Genomic DNA, 21,857 nt, shown 5'->3' on the forward strand with positions numbered 1-21,857 from the left:
AAAGTAGCAGCTGCCAGAATTCTTTCTTTGTCCATTAGGAGTTAATGGAGTATTTCTATATCAGAATAATTGAAATTAGTAATAAAAAATGTGACAGAAAACAATTTGCGAATTTGCAAGCTGTGCACAAATAAAAGTAATTCCCCTTAAAATCTTTATATTATTTTTTTTTTCACTTGAAAATTTTTGATTGAGACATCCACAGTTGACAGAAATGGAATACAGTCACAGATCATCCGAACAGCAGATATCGGATTCAACGGTACAATGTACAAAGAAATACAAACAAATTGTACAGCATTTATAACATGTACCAGGACATCTCAAATATTTTTGCTTTTAGAATGTAATGAACAAACTAAATAAGACAGTAGTCGCCCTCACAAGCCAAGGAGTACGCATAGTGCCCAGGACATGGCCCTGTGGGGTGGGACAGAATGTGTTTGTGTAATATGCATCCCAACTTTCTCAGGTGGATTGGAAGATGTGTGTGGTATTAGTGGCTGAGTGAGCCATGTACTCATAGGTACGAGTCGTTGTGATGGAATATAGAACGTCTTGAATTGTAGGGGGAGAAGTCTCCTTCCATTTGCGGGCTATACAGATCTTAGCTGCATTCAACACGTGTGCTAGGAGTTTTCTATGTGTATTTATTATTATCCTTTATTTATATAGCGCCAACAGTTTACGCAGCGCTTAATACAATACATAAATTCAAGGGATATGACAAGACAAGAATTGACAGACTAAGACAAACCGATACATTTGGTGGAGAGAGCCCTGCTCGCAAGCTTACAATCTAGAGGTGTATGTCGTAAAGATCAGGGAAACATGTCTAAAAGAGCTACCTCAACCACCTGCTCCACCGGGATGGCAAGCAAGGTAGTAATAAGAGTAAAAACGTCTGCCCAGAAGGGACAGAGCACCGGGCAGCTCCACCAGATGTGTAACATCGTACCAACCTCACCACAACCTCTCCAGCATAGAGAGGAGGCTGAAGGAAACATGGTAGCTAGCTTGGAGGACACAAAATACCAGCGGAACATAACCTTGCGATTAGTTTCAAATTGCGCGACGTTCTTAGAGACCCCCTGGAAGGCAGAGAGAGCGTGATATCACACCTGAACGTCATACGTGAATCCAATCTCCTTCTCCCATTGCAACATGTACGGTAGCTTGACCTCAGACTTGTGACCCATCAGAGCCGAGTAACATAAGGAAATGGTGTTAGAGACATGACACTTTTAAGCATAGTGCAACAATCGGTGTCATGGGAGACGTAGCAGAAGGGTGCTTGAGGTGTTTACGTAAGGCATCCCGAATTTGCAGGTATTTGAAAAAGTCACGACTATGGAGCGAAAAGAGAGTCTGGAGAGACGAAAATGACTGTATGTGTCCGTAAGAGAAGAGCTGAAATATGGAAACGATTCTTTGGTCTATCCAGCAATCAAGGGCCACATGAGGGAGAAGAGGTTTCAAGGTCGATAGTGGAGCAGCGCTGTGGAGTTCCATCGGGAAGCGGAGTGTAGCACGGTGTTTATCCCACAGCGCCAGAGACAATGTAGTAGTAGGCAACAAGTCATGAAGTGGAGGTCGGCTGGCCTTAGGAAGCCACAATAAGTCTCTCACCGTATACGGAGTTGCCAGTGTAGATTCCTGATCCACCCATGCCACCGACGACTTGCCGGAAAAAAGAAGAATTGTCTGCGCTAGGTGGGCAGCAACATAGTAATTCTTGATATTAGGGACACCGAGACCTCCAAGCAGTTTAGGCCGTTGTAAAAGTGCGACGGAAAGCAGTGGACTTTTATTCAACCAGATGAATTTGGACAGATGCGTCTGGACAGTCCGAAAAAAAATGGTAGGCACTGTGATGGGAAGGGTGCGAAAAAGGTACAGCAGCTTTGGGAGTGAGTTCATTTTGAATGAGACAACCCGACCAATCCAGGAGATTTCCAGCTTTGACCAACGTTGGAGATCTTGACATATTTTCGACCATAGAGGTAAGTAATTTGACCAAAATAAAGAGGCGGCGGTTTTGGTAATGCGGACCCCCAAATAGGTGATAAAATTGGAACGCCACGAGTAGGCAAAATCGCTAGAGAGGACGTCAATCATGTGGTCGGGGTATCCAATATTGAGGGCCTGCGTCTTGTCCCAGTTAATTTTATAGTATGAGAGACGACCAAAGGCTTCCAGGAGAGCATGCAGGTTTGGGAGGGAGACCACCGGTTCAGTGAGCGTCAGAAGGATGTTGTCCGCATAAAGGCAGATTTTAGTTTCAGTAGACTGCACTTTGAAGCCCCTGATGTCAGGATTATGCCGAATGGCAATCGCCAGAGGTTCCAGCTCCAGGGCGAAGAGGAGGGGAGAGAGGGGGCAACCCTGCCTCATACCATTGCGGATTGGGAATGGCTTGGATAGGAATCCGGAAGAAGAAACCCTTGCAGAGGGTGTGCTATACAGGATATGAACAGCGTTAATAAATGGCTCCGGTAAGCCGAAGGCCTGTAATGTCAGTCGTAAATACCCCCAATGTAGGCGGTCAAAGGCCTTTTCAGCGTCCAAGGACAAGAGGATACAATGTTTGTTCATTGACTTAGCCAGGTGTGTGATATTTATGATCCTCCTCGTGTTATCCGAAGGTTGACGACCCAAAATAAAGCCGACCTGGTCGTTTTTGATCAGGGAAGGGAGCAACAGGTTCAAACGGTTAGCCAGTAATTTCGCATATAATTTAGTATCCGTATTCAATAAAGAAATTGGCCCATAGTTCGCACACATTGTTGGGGATTTTCCAGGCTTAGGGATAGTAACCACGTTAGCCTCAGACATCTCCTGTGGAAAATGCTGGGTACTCATGAAATTGGAAAAGAGAGCACCGAGGCGGGGAGCAATAATATCTTTGAAAGTCCGATAATAAGTATTCGAGAAACCATCTGGTCCCGGGGCTTTGTGGGCCTTGAGGCCGGCAATGGTGCGTTCAATTTCTATAGTAGAAGGCGGTTTAAAACAGAGTATCCCACTGGGCAGGCGGAAGCTAAGGGATAGGTAGCGAGTCGAGAAACGTAGATATGTCGATGGAGCGAGGGTGATGAAGGTCAGATTGTAGAGGAAGATTGTATAGCGATGCATAATAGTCCGCAAATTTATCCGCAATCTCCTTGGGATTGAAAATCTTGTGTCCGTGTGAGTCAACCAAGTAACGGGGAGAGCTCTGAGATTCCTGAATCCGGAGGCGAAGTGCGAGAAGGGAGTCGGCCTTGTTGCCCTTCATATAATAGGTGAGATGTAGCCGACGTAGGGCAAATTCTGTACGCTGGAGTTGGAGCTTGTGTAGTTCCGACTTAACGTCCCGAAGCTGTGCATACGTATCAGCAGACCAGGACGCCTTGTTGGAAAGCTCCAGAGCGGTAAGACGAGTAGTGAGGTCAGTCAGGGTGCGCAATCGTTGTCTCTTCAATCTAGCAGTAATTTTAATTAAGTGACCTCTGATGACTGCTTTGTGAGCAAGCCATAGCGTGGACGGGGAAATATCAGGGGTATCATTGTCCTGAAAGTACTGTGTGAGCGCAGTAGTGATCTCCGCACAGATGGTGTCTCAACTTTCATTGAGACGCCATCTGGCTGACAAAATCTTTATATTATTAGTTGTTGATTTTTTATAAAATATTTTTTTTTTTGAAGATTCTGATTGCTGGATTTAATGCTGAATTAATATCTTTGATCACCAGGCAGGGAAACAGTCATGTTCGCTCTTCATCCCCCGAAGGTGTAACGGGGACTAGCCCACTCCGTGTATAAAGCCACAGGCAGCCAACACCAAGGAATCTCCCAAGTATTTTCCATGTTCCCAGTTGGTCGAATGGTACTAATACTTTGAAGCAAGAATCGTTTTACAGGGTTTCAAGGACAATTCAAGGGGCAAGTAGTAACAGTAGTAGGACAGACATCTCAATTAGGAGACTGGGCTCTGAATACAGAGACGTCTGCAGGAGTAGGCACCAATATTTCTCATGGTGGTGGACATTTACTGGGGTCTGTGGTGGACAATTTAATGATGTTCTATAGACCTTCACAAACCTTGTCACAGACACTGGTGTCCTTCTACAGACACTTTGCCTATCCCTTGAGATCTGGTCTGTCTGTTGGGTAAGGCAGTTGCTTAAATTGATAGGTTTGTATTTAGACGGGAACACCCAACATTTATGTATTACTAATATTGTGCTGTTTCCTGTTTTAAAAAACAATTCTACTTTTTACATATGGTAATGTTTTCATATAGCTTGTTTTGTATTTGGTTGTTTTTTTAGCCTAATCTAGTAGACAAAAACTCCCTGACTCCTTAGCTGTGTGGGTAAACCACAGAATGGCTCAGTCTTAAGTACACAGACTGATACTCTGACTAATGTAACTATAAGGAGAAAAGGATTTAACTGGATAAGCAGAACTTCATTAGCACTAACGTAATCAGCTTAGTGGGGTGCTTGAGAAACGAAAGTCAGACAAAATATCATACCACTGCCTACAATGGCAGCCTCCAGGTCAACACAAAAAGGAAAATGATTGTAACAAAATGAAATAAAACCATTAATGCTAAATTATATATTACTTTATCCAGCATTTAATGCTATTTTATGCACATTTATTTTCCCACAATAATTCCCTTTTAAATTATAATTTATATATAATGGTATAGCTTGTCTTATAGTCCTAAAAACACAATATGGTGTGTCTAATATAAAATAATGATTTATTATTATTATTATATAATATAATTGCTGTTCTTTTTGTTTTAATAATAATTGTGTGTATGACTTTTGTAAAGCAGCGGGGATTATTGAAAATATTACAAAACGGCAATGAAATATTTTGGCTAAATGAGGTTAAATGGATCTAAGCGGAGCAGCTAAGAATCTCTAAAATTCTTATTGTTCTCCTTGTACAGATAACATTTGCACTGTTTTTCTAAAACACAGACATCCTGGAGACATTCTGTTAATCAGATATTAAATTAATCAAACCACTCTTTTAAACTAACTAAAGGTTAAGTCTGCTGACATTTTAGTTTCAAAAAAGCCATTTTTAAGGATTAATGAACATGACTCAGTAGATAAATCTCTGGTTTGACATCAGCTTTTAAAATGTCTCATATGACACATGAGTAATCTTTCTTCATAGCTTCATCTTCGTAAATCTAAAATCTATAAGTAGAAATTTGAGAGATCTTCTTTTATTAACGAAATGCATTCCATATAACTACTCCCAATAAGTCCTCATATTGTTCCAAAAATGCCTATGAATAAAAAAAAGAAGCATACTATTTGATAGCAGATAAGAGCATTTTGCCCCTTCTAGTTCGTCATCATCGCTTTATATTAATGCTTTCAGGGAAAAAAAGGATCAGAGGAAACTGCGGGTCTTGAAGGGTCTGCCATATTTTTGTGAAACCAATTTTACAATGAAACCACGAGCTGAGACCACTGGTTTAACTACAGGGGCCCGGGCCTCTAGGGGCTCAGTGTAACGCTTTCTAAACTAGGGCCCTTTCTAAACTATTTTGAACCAGCACGGGGAGACAGGAAGGTATTGGGGTCACATGATGTCACGTGACCCTGCAGTGAAACCGTGGCTGCTCGCACACTGTGGGAAAGCTGCAGGAGCAGCTATATGTACTTGTGTGTGTGTGAGCATGCATGTGTACTTGTGTGTGTTTGATCGTGGATGTGTACTTGTGTATGTGTGAGCATGGATGTGTAATTGTGTAAGTAGGGTGAGATGGAGTGTGAGTAAGTGTGTAAGTGGGTTTACATATGTTGGAAGGGGGGCTAGGGGCAAAGAAGCCACAGACCAGTTGTGTGGGCGCAATGATGTCACAGACTAGCTGTTGAAGTTGGTGGCCCGGGGTTCAAATGAATGCATCTCATGTAAAGCAAAAAAGCTGAGGGGCAGCGAAACAGACCAGATGGATTGTACAGAAACCATCTATGCAGTTAAATTTAACTTATCATATGCATTAATGTGCATACATGGAGTGTACATTTAAAAACTCTTGGTAAACCCTTAGGCACACTTCTAACTGAGCCTCCTAAAACAAATGGGTCACTCTTTGGTAACATTTTAAATCTTTATAGCAAAATAAAAACAAAAGAACATGACATAGGATATTTCAATATGATAACCAACTTCCCTTAAACTTCCATTATTTTTTTATATATCCCCTATATCTCTTGCACTTCCCCTATAGAGCCACTACATATTCAACATTAGCATTGCAATAAATAACATATTTCTCAGCAACTTTACAGCTACAGACAGATATGAGCTGTAAGATTGAATTTCTACTGAGCAGATGCAGAACCTATGCAAACACCGCTGAGGATCTATTTGTAACTCAGTTGGACTTTTTTTTGCGCTTTTCCCTAAGTTTTTTCTTGTTTTTTTGCATTTTTTTTGTAGTAAATACAAGTGAAAGTGTTTTCTCAGCAGAGATAACAGCCAATAGGTTGATTTATTTTCAAGGATGAGTGCGGCTGAGAACCTTTTACAGCTGTGTAAACACACAGCAAGTGCAACCGACCTGAAACGTGTTTATTAATGGGGAGAAAATCTACTTCTCATCAGACTTGTGCAGGATGTTGAGGATTTTTTTTATTGTGTGATTTCTTATCCAGGTAGAACGTAGTCACCACCTGATTCACCTCATTGGGAAAGTTGCAGTTGATTGCCTCTGGCCTGTTATGGCTTTGAGAACAAATTTGCAATGGGAATGACCCATATTACTAAAGACATTTCAGATCAGTGAATATATACTACACCAAGAAGGAAATGACGGGTATATTCTCCTTTGCGGTGAGGTTAGGACTACATTACATGTTCTAAATACCTTAAAGTTTCAGTAAATGGCCTTACCATAAGTTCTAGAATCTTACATAGCCATGATGTGAGCCAGTGATAAGTTTCCTTTTCGCACTGCCCTAGGCCTTACCCAGGGCAGCACCACCTGCCACCCCCTCCACACCACTGTCCTTCTGGGCTTCGGGTAAGCTCTTGATGCCCCAACTGAGTATATGTGGAATTGGTGCCCCAGATAACACAACTCAGGAATCTGCTGCTTTCTCTCTTCTATGTAATCCCTGTTATTGTGTGACTACAATATTGATATCTCACAAAATGAATAAAAGGACAGGCGTATGGATTTATCATAAAATAAGATATGCATTGTATTGATATTTTGATTTCATAAAATGTTATTTATTGGATTTTCTAAATGCTCTTGGGTTACGCTATATAAAGAGACATGGATGTAGAGTCTGCTAATTAGAATATGTTTTGTTTCTGATTTACGTTGCTAAACCAATCTGATTGTTGATCCAATGCTTTTACGTCCTTACTATAAATAACCCTCACTTGAAACCTAAACAGACCAAAATCCAATATAATTTTATGCTGCCAGTGCATATTTATCCTCAAGAGAAGCATTTCAATGAAGCCTATGAAGATTCTGCTTAGACGCCAACCATCTCAACAATGCTAAGGATCTGTAATATGTTTTAATATATTTTATTAATGTAACTATTTTCGTTATATGATAAAAATATGAGTTGCTATATTATCATCAGAACTGTTATTTGACTTATAAAGATTTCCTTAAACAAAATAAATAAATAATAAAATAAAATTAAACGTCTCCCTGTAGTTGAGCTCCAAGGGACAAAAAGATTAATGACCTCATAAGTTGTTCCTGGATTGATGGTCTTTCTTTATGTACTCTTTTATGAAGACAAAATTGAGGAAATGATTAAATGTCCTGGCTGGCTATATTAAATGTTATTGCTTAAAAAAAGGTATACTTGGTTTATATTTCAAACTTGTTTAAACCTGACACATTGGCATTTAGTCTTCAAAAACTTAATAAAGAAAATGGATACAGCCGTCCAAGAGTCGTTAGTAGAAGGTGATACATTATATTGGGCCAAAAAACAGATGTCAAGTAATATGAGCTTCTGGAACTTTTTGAGGTCTCTTCTTGAGAGACTTCTGAGGTCCCATCACTATGCCTGAAAATGTCAAATTGTAGGCTTGATGTGTGTATATGTATATGCAATAACACAACCATCTAGTTGACTCTAATTGGTCACCATACCTGTAAACTCACAGGGCCTTTAGGTAAAGAGCTGCCTAACCAGGTCTCCAGGTCACTTTTTCTTTTCTTCAGGCAGAGGAACAACATTTTGCCATGCCCACTCTCTAATCCACTTCCCCCCTTCTCTCTGCCCACTTAATACTGTTTTAGGCTAGCCCTGCCCCAAGGATGGCTAATGCCACCTCCATGGATGGCTAACCCTGGCTCCTCATGAAGCTACTCCCTCAGAAAAGATAGAAAGTGCCGGGCTGCTACCTTGAGAAGTTTGTAGGATTGTTTACAAAAGTTCATTTACATTTGGTTCTATACACAAAATACGTAAACTGAGAAACCGCTATTCATACTATCCCAATATTAATTTAGAATATTGTGTAATTAAACTCTGGCTTCATTTCTGTGTTGCTGACTTACTCTAAAAGAGCTATAAAGTAACATAGGAATGGTGTATAATGAATCTTCAAAGCCACATCACCTTAACATAATAATAACCTTTGGCTTTAAGATTTTTTCATACTCTGTTACGCAAACTCTAGAGTGTGCTTTACTGGGATGATTCCAGAACTTCGTCCAAATACATATCAAAAACTGTTAACTAGGGCCAAGGGAATCTCAATTTTTTGGTTGAATCAAACCTCAAATTCAATCTGGACCAAAATTCTAACTGAATCACAAATTAAATTTACCAAACAAAAAAGTTTTAGAAAAGAAAGAAAAAGGACATTATCATTATTATTTGCCTATGTTTTTTATATATATAATGTGATTAATGGATGAGGATCCTTTTTTATTCAGCAATTATTGTATTATGAATCTGGCTGATTATTTAAAAAAAGAATTGTTCTAGCATACACAGTCACTCACATTCACATATACACACAGTCACATACACATAATCACAAAGTCACACACACACACTTACTTATCTTTTTTTCAGGAAAGGCTCATACAGCAGGCAGTGACAGCTCACGGTACTCACTGCCTGGGTCAGAGTGCCAGGAAATGGCATTGTATCCAGGTGCTCAGATTCATCGTACAAGACCTGAATGAGGTTTGAGAGGTAGGGAAAGTCTTGTTTCTATCGTCAGTCCCTCTGCATTTACTGTGAGTTGAGGGCCTGATCAATGGAGTGAGGCAACAGCCTATGAGAGTGGAAATTTTGGGAATCTATTCTAAAAGGTTATTTGTTTTTGGAGGTCAAAGTCTCCATTGCTAGGTAGCAGAACAAAAAAACAACAACTCCTCTATCAGAATCATTCTGAGATTCTAATGTACATAAAAAATATGGAACATATGACTTATACTCTTAACAATAGTCTGAAAGCTTTTTATAAGGTATGATTGGCTCAGAGGTTAGGATAATACATTTTCTCTTGTAAGTTATATTTAGAAAAATTGGAATGCTATTCCCTGACTGCTTAGGCCTAGAGCCTTTGACCCACTATTCCCAGGCCAAAACCATCCCCCACTTTTGTGGCATTGGCCACAGCTTTATTAATTCCCCAGCAACATCATAAAAAAAACTTCAAAGCCCAGCAGGCAGTTATAACCCAAAACTCCAAGAGTCCTAGCCCAGTGGGCAGCATATAGCACACTGTCCATACACGCTGTCCACCTCCAAGTTAGAGGTTATGTACACTATGTGGACAAATGTATTAGGACACACTTCTTAATTATTGAATTCAGGTGTTTCAATCAAACCCATTACCACAGATATATAAAATTAAGCACCTGGCCATGCAGTGGTATTTTTGGAAAGTTGAAGCATTTAGGAACACAGCAACTCAGCCACAAAGCGGAAGACCATGTAAAGTCACAGAGCAGACTTTGTCATCAACCAATGAAGTGCACCTGGCGACTAATAGAGTCGCTCGTACAGACTTTTAATTGGACCTTTAATTCCTTGCCCGAACCTGTGGATTTCCGTTCTCGTTAACCCCTGCGATGCTGCATAGATATGGCTAGATGGGGAAGGGACCAGGGAGATTAGTAGATTAACGAAGACGAACATTGTTCGTTTCTTCGGTATTCGGACTTTGTTTTAATGTTCGCCGGAAAACAAATGCAGAAGTCTAATAATTAATGATATTTTTGGATGTATACAGATATAGCTTAAAACATGATTTATGTACATGTTTATTGTGTGTTTCCATTTACTATTAATGATACAGATATGGAAAATACTTTAATAAAATTGAACATTCCAAATAATAATAATGACTCTCTTATTCCATTTACAATATTGAGATGTGTTTGTATGCAATAATAGAACGGTTTACTCTTGTATACACATTTTCTTTGTTGTTCTCTAATTCAGACCCATGGTATCTTAAATTGTTTGAAAAGCTTTATATGAGCTCTTAGAGGATGTTGCATGGCTGAGTTCCTTTGCTTCTTAAGTATATGTATAGAAGCTCCTAAAACTTTAATGCTACTTTAAAAGCAGCCCAGGAAGTGGGTTTAATATTTATAAGCTTTAAATCAACTCTGCCTGTACCTACAGTGTATAATGCAGATAGGGCGATATTAAAAATAGTTATCCAAATAAAGGGACTGTGCAATCTGTGACTGTGACACACACACAACTTCTGATATATTTTAACATGTTTAGCCCAGATTCCAGTAGCATTTGACCTATGCTCTTAGATTTGACATACAATGGATAATGGTATCTGGTTAAACCGATCACATGTTTCTCTCTTTCTGAGGAAAATGACTTCTGTTAAAAATTAGTTTATCTCTATTACTACTACTGTCTTTAAAAGTAAATGTTCATCAACAGTTGTTTGATGACATCATAACAGCTTTTGGAAGCTACCACCAGTCAAAATAGCAGCCTTTTCTGCCTGCTTTCTTACCTGGGTCACCATCAAGAAAAAACTTGGAGGATCTAAGGAAATACTTTTCCAACTCTAGATTAATAGCTGTCTGTCTAGATTCACCGAGTTTATACATTCTTAGTCCATTGATTCAGAAAGGGAGTGGGTGGGAAACAGAAAATGATTTAAACACAAACACAATACGATGAGCACCATGTATAAGACAACCTAAAAACAGGGTGCGTCTTATCCAGTTGTATTTTTTTCTCCCGCTTACCTCTGTGTTGCTCAGCAGCGCCTCTTGTTTCTTCGAGGAGACACAGGAATCTAGTGGAGTCACGTGAATGTACATCACATCACATGACTTCCGCTCCTTCCTGCTCCCCTAGGCAGGACAAGAGAAGTTCACTCAGAGTTCGAGCAACGCAGAGGAAAACAAAGTCTGCGATTGCCACCGGAAGATCTGAAGTTCAGGTAAGGGTGGGGGAGGGTTATGAGTCTGCGTGAATGAGAGAATGAATGAATATGTGTGTGTGTGTGTGTGTGAAAGCATGGATGTGTAAGTAAGGGGGGGCAGAACACAGGGAGGCTGAAAGTGATGTGCATGTGTTGGCTGCTTGTGCATGATAGGAGTGTGATTGCTATATTAAATATACATGATTGCTAACAGCAATAACACTCCTATCATGCCTCATGCCCCGGCATACCCAGATTCCAGCACAGCTAACATCACACTCATCCTGGAACCTGGGCATGATACATGGGAGTCTTATACGTGGGATAATATACATACATATATATATATATATATATATATACACACACACATCATAGGATATGATTTACTGATTTACTTTTATTTTTTAGGTTATTGTTTAGTTGTTTATACACTGTATTCCTTTCATCATGTTTTTTATGTGATGAGATATTATAGGTTCCCTATACCAAAAAAACTCCTGGTGACTAATATGCTTGGGTATTTAGCTCTCATTCTCTCTCCCTAGAGGTGCCGCAGGCCTCAGCTGGCAGCTCTCCGTTGCTGACAGAGCAGCACTCCTTGGTATTGATAGCCTCTTCTGGCTGCAGTAATAGGAACGTTAACCTAAACTTGTATGGTTTCCATCACTGCTCTGTACTCAGGAGCCTCCATCCATCTCTCTGCCACTCGTCAATAATGCTGATGGACCCTCCAGACACTTATCAATATTTAACTCTCTATCCCATTGACTCAGCAATTACCTAGTAATTGATTTAAGATTGATTATCGCCAGGATAACATTTTAATGTTGATAACTATCAGAATGTGAAATTATTTGTCTTTATAGACCCGTTTTCCTTGCTGATTGATGTTCTTAGGGTTAATGAGGCGTGAAAAAGCAACATATTCTTTAGAATGATCAGTGATCCATCTTCCCTCCCAGTATTTGTAGGTTCGCACAGGTAGTTTGAGAGCTCCGTTAACAATGTATAAACGTTTCACATCTTGTGTGCCCAATAGAGAAATAATGAGTCTCATTTACTGTAACCATCTTGGGTTTATTTTGTCATTATTTACGTAGATTTTGTAATGTACATGTAGGCCTATCTCTGTTCAATTGACCTTATCCTACTTAAACATGATTTAATGGTGACCACATGGTATGGATTTTAGTCAGGTCTTCTGTTTGTTTAATTTAAATGTCTTACAACAAAAATGCTGTCTGCATTAAAACATATTTGGTTAAAGATGACCAATAGTTTATTAAAACACACTCTAATCTCCTTATCAAAATACAGGATTTGCTACTTCACACTAGAAAATACATTATATTTCATTATATGGTTATATTTGAATAGGGAATTCTGGGGCAAAGTCCTAAATGTGGAGCAGCCACCATGGAAGCCAGCGGGATATTCCTAACAAATGCTGACATAGCCCATAAGCCGCAACTTAACATCAGCAGGTTGGTCGGCATCTGCATAATTGCTCCCTAGGGACCCAGCCCATAGGAAGCTGTTACCATAACCTAATTCTCAGGTTTTGCCATATCATAGATGGCTCCAAAACTCACAAAGTACTTTTATTCAGGCTACCCAAAATATATGGACCAGCCACACAATGTGACACATGATCCTTGATACCATAAATCAATTACTAATGAAGTAAGAACAACCAACAAGAATAAAACACAGGGTGAGGATCATCTTCTTCTGTCTCTGTTAAAGAACGAAGGTGGTGGCCCCCAGGCTGCCCTGCCCCTAAATAGTTGACCCTCCTCTGGCTCATTTGGAAATGCCATCCTCTTCCTGGGCAAGTCCTTCCCTGGACCTGGCAAACACCATAGAGGTGTTATGTCCACCTCAGGTTCAAGCCTGGTCATTGTACCCCTTCACCAATAGCTCCGTTGGCCCTAGGCCTTTCTTCAAAACTTTTTGACACCTTCCCAGACTTGAAATATATTGATTTTGTTAATTTTTTTATTTATTTATAGCTATAGTTAGCTACAGTTACACTAACTGGGGCCAGATCTGTGTACCTACTAAATCTATGGTAGCTCTATAGATATAAAGAATTACCTGTGGACACTTGAACCTAAGCCTTGCTAAAACAATTTTTAGCTTTGGACTAAACTGATCTTGTTTTTAACCATCAGTGTTTGTCTTTTTTATAGGTATGTCCTATGTGGAGTTATTTGAAGGAGTCTAGTATTTGGTTTCCAAGTAGGTGTTTTATGATACATATTATTTTTGAAAGCACATCCCACCATATGTTTTTAGCAAAGGGCAGAAGGTATCTAATGTGATATTGTGATCTAGCTCAACAGACATGGGTTAAAGCTATGACTGCTATGTATTGCTGAAAGACAATTGCTTTGTTTTATTTGTTATTTCACAACCTTTCAACTACCCATTATATAGCACTATGGAATATGATGGCGCTGTATAAAACAATAAAAAAATAATAATATTTTTGTAAAACTGTTGTTAATGTTGGACACACAAATTAATTAAATCTTTAGGCTATTCAACTGATACAGAATGAAAAAACATACTCTCTACTTGTCATCAGACATTAGATGTTAGGTTTTTCACATGGGTACATATTATATACCTCCCAACAGTCCTGGTTTTTATGGGACAGTCCCGATTAACAGGTACCATCCTGCTGTCGTGTGCAACTGCCCCACTATCCCACTTTTATGAGCAGTGAGGATCTTGTGCCAGTTGGGGAGATCCTCTGACCGGCCCAGGGAATTGTAAAATCAGTGGAGGTCTCTGCTCCCATGCGGCCACCTTGAGACAGTCTGAAGCTGAATGCAACAAAGAAGCCCCTTGGGTAAGTTGTGGGATGACCATGCCTTTGAGAACGTCCACTTTCCAGGGCAGCCCATGCCCACACTTGCCTATTGCCACACTCCCTAACACCTGTGTGCCGATTTGGACATGTCTTAGATCTAAATGGATGTCTTGGAAGATGTTATTGATGTTATTGATGTTATCAAAGAGCGAGAGCTCAATAGCTTACCCAGCTCTACGTGCCCCTTCTGGAGAGTCTGAAATCCTTTTACCTGCTTGTGATACAAGAAATAAAAAGCAAGAAACTACCAAACATAAAAATGATTTCCAAACCTGATGGTTGATGCGTACCTCATTATTGAGATTTTCCTGAGCAGGGAAAATATAGAATTGGATTTTCTACAGAGGCCGTAAAAGCAAAACCAGATAGATAATTACAATATGCTTAAACTGACATATATAGATCTAAATCTTAATTATAGGATCAGAGGGGATCTAAGGTTTGCAACATTAAAGCAAAGGGCATTTTGTGCTATGAGGTTACCTGTCATTACATGCTATGTCTCACAGATGATGACTTGTCCTGTCACGTTGACACTATCAAGAGGCAAAAATAAATATCATTTTTGGAAGGTCAGCCTACAGTTTATGTCCAGAAAACCAAAGAAATCGACCTCAAAAGTTACCCACTTAACTTAAAAGCTAAAACATATAGAAAAAGAAATGTTTAAGGCTGATCAATTGTCCTTCATCTGCATCTAGAAAGAGAAAAGACAGAAAAAAACTAACAAAGATTAATTTCTTTCTATTAAAATTCTACATCGATCACCAGCTCCCAGCATATGTCCTTCTTTCCATGGTGAGGGTAAAAGTCTAGGGGTTTTGTGAAATGAATCTGACGTCCACTAATCTGCCGAGCTGACCCCACTGATCGTCCGGGGCCCGAATGTATTACGAAGCATAATTACTTTGGAGCTAAAATCTTTAACTAGTGGCCGAGAGCAGAAAAAAGCTAAAATGTAAATCGTGTCTTGTGTCTAAATAAAAATCCACAATTAATTGGTATGTGGAAGCCGATTAACTCTTTTCTCCTGACAGCTACAACACTTAGTATTACTTCCAAGACCCAGCAACTGTATGCATATGACATATTTAAATAATAACTTCCTAATTCTGTATCAGTCCTAATCATCTGTTCCTTCCTGTTGGTTTATACACTATTTGGTTGCTGCTTAACATATCCAAATTTATAAATTTCCATTAGAACACCATTTTTGTTCTCTTGACATAGCATTGCAAATTAAATAATACTATGGTTCTCACATCTTCCTAAGCACCTTCCTGCGAACCACCCACATCCTTGTGTGCATTTTGTATTATAGTATAATTATAATATAGTAAAGGTGTTACATTCTGCTCACTAACATAATTATTATAGGTATCTAAAATAAACATCACAATTTGCAGCTATTTAAATATAATTTGGGAATATGAATTTCATGTACCTAGATTATATCAGATAATTGTACCTGGAAACCTTATAAATGGGCTAAATACTAATCCATACGAGTCCATCACAATGATTCTACTGTTGTGACTCAAATATGGTGGCAATGATATGATCCAAAAGCAGCCCTTCTCAACACCATTGTCAGAAGGTGAAGTCATGTTTATCCCAGAGTAACTACAAAGACATCTTCTCTTTATGTAACCCTGATAATCTACCCATTTAAAATTTTAATTTCCAGACCCCACCTATAAGCTTTGTTGAGGGTCCCTCTCCATGTCTGGATCATGTCTTAGATCCAAATGGATGTCTTGGAAGATGTTATTGAAAGTATGAAAATAATGCACTTCAATTATAGAGCAAATGAAACAAAAAATAAAAGTTGGCTTAAAATACGAGCCAGTGGTTTGTTAACAAATGTCTTGTGTGTGCTTGATAATTAAATGTGCCAAGTGGCATTAGGTTAAGATTAGGGCCCACCTCTGTACCACAAAGAAGGGACTGTAGGGACCTATGACATAACAATTGTTGGTGTTTTCTGATGACCTTAGTTATTATTAAATAAAACTAATCAACTCTCAAGATTGTAAGCTTGCAAGCAGGGCTGTCTCCACCTAATGTATCGGTTTGTCTTAGTCTGTCAATTCTCGTCTTGTCATACCCTTTGAATATATGTATTGTATTAAGCCCTGCGTAAATTGTTGGTGCTATATAAATAAAAGATGATAATAATAATAACTTGTTTAGACATAGTTAGATGACTTCCCATAGGAAGCCCATATTTCATTTAAATATTAAAACACATATGTGTGTATATACGGTAGTTAAAAACATTAAGTTTCACTTAAATGTCAGATTTTCTGTCAAATGCATATCGGTACTGATGAGATGATTTTTTAAATCGGAATGGTAAACAATGTACATTTACACACATACCCAACTGAAAAAAGACCCTTCTTTATATATCTGAGCAGATTTGTGACATTTAAAAAAAACATGATTGGAAAGCTCTGACTGCATAATGGAAAGAAATATATGAAATAAATCAGTACATAATGCTAATTGGTCCATGGGCATTTATGGTTTTGAAATGAGCTTTACTGGCACTGAAGAGGTTTCTCTTGCAAGGAGATAATTGCTATAACGTTAAACCATGTTTTTCACATATAATCCCTGTTAAGCTCCTGATAATACATTTTTAGGATCAAAGATGAGTTAAGCTTCTCCTTGTGCTGTAGGTTATGCATTTTTAATTTATTTTATATTGGATGGCAGATGTCACCATACTGTACTGGGCTGTTTTGACTCCTCATTATACATGCCAGCATTGAATATTCCACCAGGATATTGAGAATATTATGAGTTCTAGGAAGTAGTTTTTCATTTTTTATTAGGAAAATTTATCTAATTACATATTGGTCGGATTGTAGTCATGGATGTTAATATTCCTTCACCATCAATTCAATGAAAGGTGAAGAATTACTGTTTTTGTCTCACCTTAATTCTGAATATATGATTCTCTTTATCATGTATTTTATGACTGGTGACATTTTCCTATGTAATTTTTATTAAATGTGAATCATACTAGTTTTGGTTTAATATGTGTACATACTTCATTTTCGCTGTAGTAAATACACACATATGTGTATGCCATGGAAGCTTCCCACAATTTATTATGTAAGCTACTGGAGACTAAAATGGTAAGGAGAGAAGCCAAAGGCCACTCCACCACCTATGACCCCTTGTGGACACATGTTTAAGCATCTTACTGCCAAGGAGATCTGAGCACTACAGTATCTCACAAAAGTGAGTACACCCCTCACATTTTTGTAAATATTTTATTACATCTTTTCATGTGACAACACTGAAGAAATGACACTCTGCTACAATGTAAAGTAGTGAGTGTACAGCCTGTATAACAGTGTGTGCTGTCCCCTCAAAACATCTTTATGTAGAGCAACAATTCTTTTTTTCAGATCCTCAGAGAGTTCTTTGTCATGAGGTGCCATGTTGAACTTCCAGCGACCAGTATGAGAGATTGTGAGAGCAATAACACCAAATTTAACACACCTGCTCCCCATTCACACCTGAGACCTTGTAACACAAACAAGTCACATGACAATGGGGGGGGAATGGCTAATTGGGCCCAATTTGGACATTTTCACTTAGGTTTAGACATTAATGGCTGTATGTTGAGTTATTTTGAGGGGAGTTTACACTGTTATACAGGCCGTACACTCACTACTTTACATTGTAGCAGAGTGTCATTTCTTCAGTGTTGTTACATGAAAAGATATAATAAAATATTTACAAAAATGTCAGGGGTGTACTCATTTTTGTGAGATACTATATACAGTCCTAATGTCTTATTATCATCAATGCCAATACACTCATATAAAAAATGCATTGTAAACATACCCTATAGATCTATTTGAAAGAGATTCATAAGTTTGAACTATGGCAAAGAGTCAAATGTTAAAGATATACATTGAAGGCGCTCTCACAAAATTAAGATAATTTTTTCATTGTTTAAACCAATGTCTTGTTTTCCTGGTTCTTATAATACAATTGTCACAGCAAAAATATCCTTACGTTGATGAATAAGGATATTCTGGTGTTTCAGTACCTCATTAGTGAAAACAATTAAGGAAAGATTATTAATATTCAATCTAGTCATATATACATTAGATGATCTGGTCTTTTAAAGAGACTGGTCTACTGCCCCAAACAGCCTCAACAATAATGATCTTAAAGTGCCTAAGGGCTTCATATACAATTCATATACTTATGTTGTATAATCCTCTTCTATCTCCATAACTCCTATTGGTATTGGAAGCAACCAATCACTGGCAGGAAAGTGCACAAAATAGCTTTGCGTGCAGGGGGTCACATTAGACGCCTCTACTTATCTCATGCAAACCAGCACAAACGATGATTAGTGGTGAGTATCCATTTTCTACACATGCACATTGCTGAGCAGGATATGTGTTTAATCGATTGCAACATCTGTAAGGCAAATTGATGGTGGAGGGGTGGTTGAAGAAACAGCAAATGCATAGAAAAGAATCTAATCAAAATTTTAAAATATAGGGTAATATATCCATCAAATGCTTGGTGGACAATGCAACCCAGAATGGACAGCTGCTGAATAGCTTGCTCTACTGCATATCTCGGCTCAAAGCATCTCAGTTGAGTTGTTCTCAACTTTCTTGCTTTGGATTTCAGCCTTCTGGGATTTCTTGGGGTCCACCCCAAGTGTTAAAGTGAGCCCATACGTGGACTTCCTTGCTCACTTGGACCTCAATGATGAGACTCATGAAAACCAAAATGTATGGCAGGAGTTTTTGGTTCCCTCTATAAAGTTAGCTAAAACTTTTGCGCTCCTGAGTGGGGACACCATAGGTCAAGCCATTAAGCAGCTGTCCATTCTGAGCTGAGTTAATCTCACACGTTTTGTTTGTAAAAATAAAAACATATTTTGCTAATGGCAAATTATTTCAGTAAATAATTTATACGTTTAAAAAAAAACCCCATGAAATGCAGTCATTGGATGTGGGTCTGGTATTCAGGAGGATAACCGAAGGATAAACACCAATTATATATATATATATTTATATATATATAAAGTTCTCTGTAATGAAGGAAACATTTTTTTATTAGCTTAGCGAAGTGTCCTGGCATTTCCTCCCATTCATACAGAATTTTGACAGCTATGATTTACTGTCTTGATTGTATGATAGGAAAAATCTGTATCAAGGACATAAATATATACCATTTCCCTGTTCCGTGTGCTCTGTTTATACCTCACTTTTCTTGTCATGTGGATCTGCATCCTTTATTAAATCACTCTGAGGTAACAATTTACAAACAGCCAAAGAAACCCATAACGAAGGCTCCTAATTAGCTGATCATCTCACTATAATCACTTCCAGAATACATTATCCTAAGGGTATCATGGAAGAGGAATGAGAAACATATGCCATTTATATCTATCTATATGTGTAGGCAGTGCATTTCAATTATTGTATTCTGCTGAGGCGGAGGAATTTCTCAATCTAAAAATGAGCGTGTTGCCGTTTGATGATAATTAGCTTATCTGTATACTTTTATCCCTTCTTAATCAACAAAACCCTTATTCTAGTGACACTGAGCACCTTACGTTTAAAGTACAGGAAACGGACTTACTGCAAAAATATTAACAAACATCAATTCTAAGAAAATGCTGAGATTTATTATAATTAGCTAATCCACGGCATTCTGAGGAAGATTCTATTCATACGTTAATTGTTATCAAAGTGAAATGTCTACACATATTTCTTCGGACAATTAGTCATAGCTGCACCAAAATATTATGAGGTCCTTAAGAACTTCTTTACTGAGGGTGTTTTGTGCCCAAAAACCTGAGACTTTTTCAGCATTTTTACACAATTATTATCCTTTTTAATGTGTCGTGCACCCACTATACACCTCCGCACATTAACAGGGCTATTTCATAGTGCTGCATTAATGTCAGATCTTGTTTGTAGGAACTCATAATTTACTGTTTTCGACAGCAATAAAGAGCGTATAATCCATTTCATTCAGGGGAGACGGGAAGGTACAATTAACATCCTGGCAATACCAGGAGGACTGCAGTAATCTTTTGTAATGTCTACAATGCCCTGCTGGCATAAGATGCATTCGATAAACAGATAGTCTGAATCACTGAGCTTTTCCATCAGTACAGTTTTGTAAATATTTAGCAAAGCATGTAATTTATTGAATAGATACAGTGTAATTAAAGCATGTCGCTTACACACACTTGATTGAATTGATTAGTCTATGTCCAATTATGGTGATGTACGAGTGATAAAATTAACATTTGCTGAAGCTTTAATTGCCAGATGAAAACTGGCTACAGTCTGTAGACAGATGCAACACCAAGCAACCCTTCCTGCAAAAAAAATGTACCTACATTATTTTGCTTTGATTTCTAAATTTCCCATACACTTCAATTCAAAAATGTTCTCCTCTTGGGAAAAACATAGGTTAAAAACACAATTTCATTTAAAACAAATGATTGATAGATATTTCAGATGATTACAGACAATTATACTTATGCTATCCCCAGCACTATAAGAAATGCTGGAAACAGGAGTAAGATTTACAGGGGTTTAATATTACCAACCTCTGGTTTATGAAAATATTTAGCTAACTGCCTTCTCCTAATATTAACTGGAGCCTTTAGCTCCATGGGGGGCTCTGTATTGAGACAAACACAAAGCAAGCTATGACGCACTGCACCATTTCCAGCTTGTGGCTATAGCTTATTAATCAGCTATTTTACCCATTTGATGTTGATCAGAATTGATAAAGGAGATGAAAAGGTTAAGAGTGCCTTAAAACAGAAGGGCTAATGTATGTATGTATATGCCTCTTTATCTATATATACATAACGCTGTACATTTCTTTAATAGTTAATGCCGCCTACCCTAATGCTTTTTATAATTTCTCTTTTCAATATGCATTGTCTAACTTTTGGGTATAATTTGTACACTGATGAGCCATAACATTATGACCACTGACAGGTAAAGTGAACAAAACTAATAATCTTGTTGTCATGGCACCTGTCAGTGGGTGGGATATATTAAGCAGCAAGTGAATGTTTCGTCCTCAAAGTTGATGTGTTAGAAATAGGAAAGCATAAGGATCTGAGCAACTTTGACAAGGGCCACATTTTGATGGCTAGACGACTGTATCAGAGCATCTCCAAATCTGCAGTTCTTGTGAGGTGTTCCTGGTCTGCAGTGGTCCAAGGAAGGAAAAGCTGTTAACCCTTCGACAGGGTCAATGGGCAGCCAAGGCTTATTGGTGCAGGTGGGGGCGAAGGCTGAACTGTGTAGTCAAATCCAATAGATAAGCTACTGTAGCTTAAATTGATAAAAACATTAAGCTGGTTATGATAAAAAGGTGTTAGAACACACAGTGCATCGCAGTTTGTTGTGTATTAGGCTGCGTATTATATACTATATATACTTTAATATACATTTGGTTCCTCCATCATTTTTTCAGTTATGAATTTATAGGTCCTGGTATATGTCGCTGCCAAACAACACCCCAATATGTGTTCAGC

This window comes from Sceloporus occidentalis, unplaced genomic scaffold (genome assembly GCF_023333645.1).
Source record: "Sceloporus occidentalis isolate IW3139 unplaced genomic scaffold, rSceOcc1.0.p SCAF_106, whole genome shotgun sequence".
NCBI classification, from domain to species: Eukaryota; Metazoa; Chordata; class Lepidosauria; order Squamata; family Phrynosomatidae; genus Sceloporus; species Sceloporus occidentalis.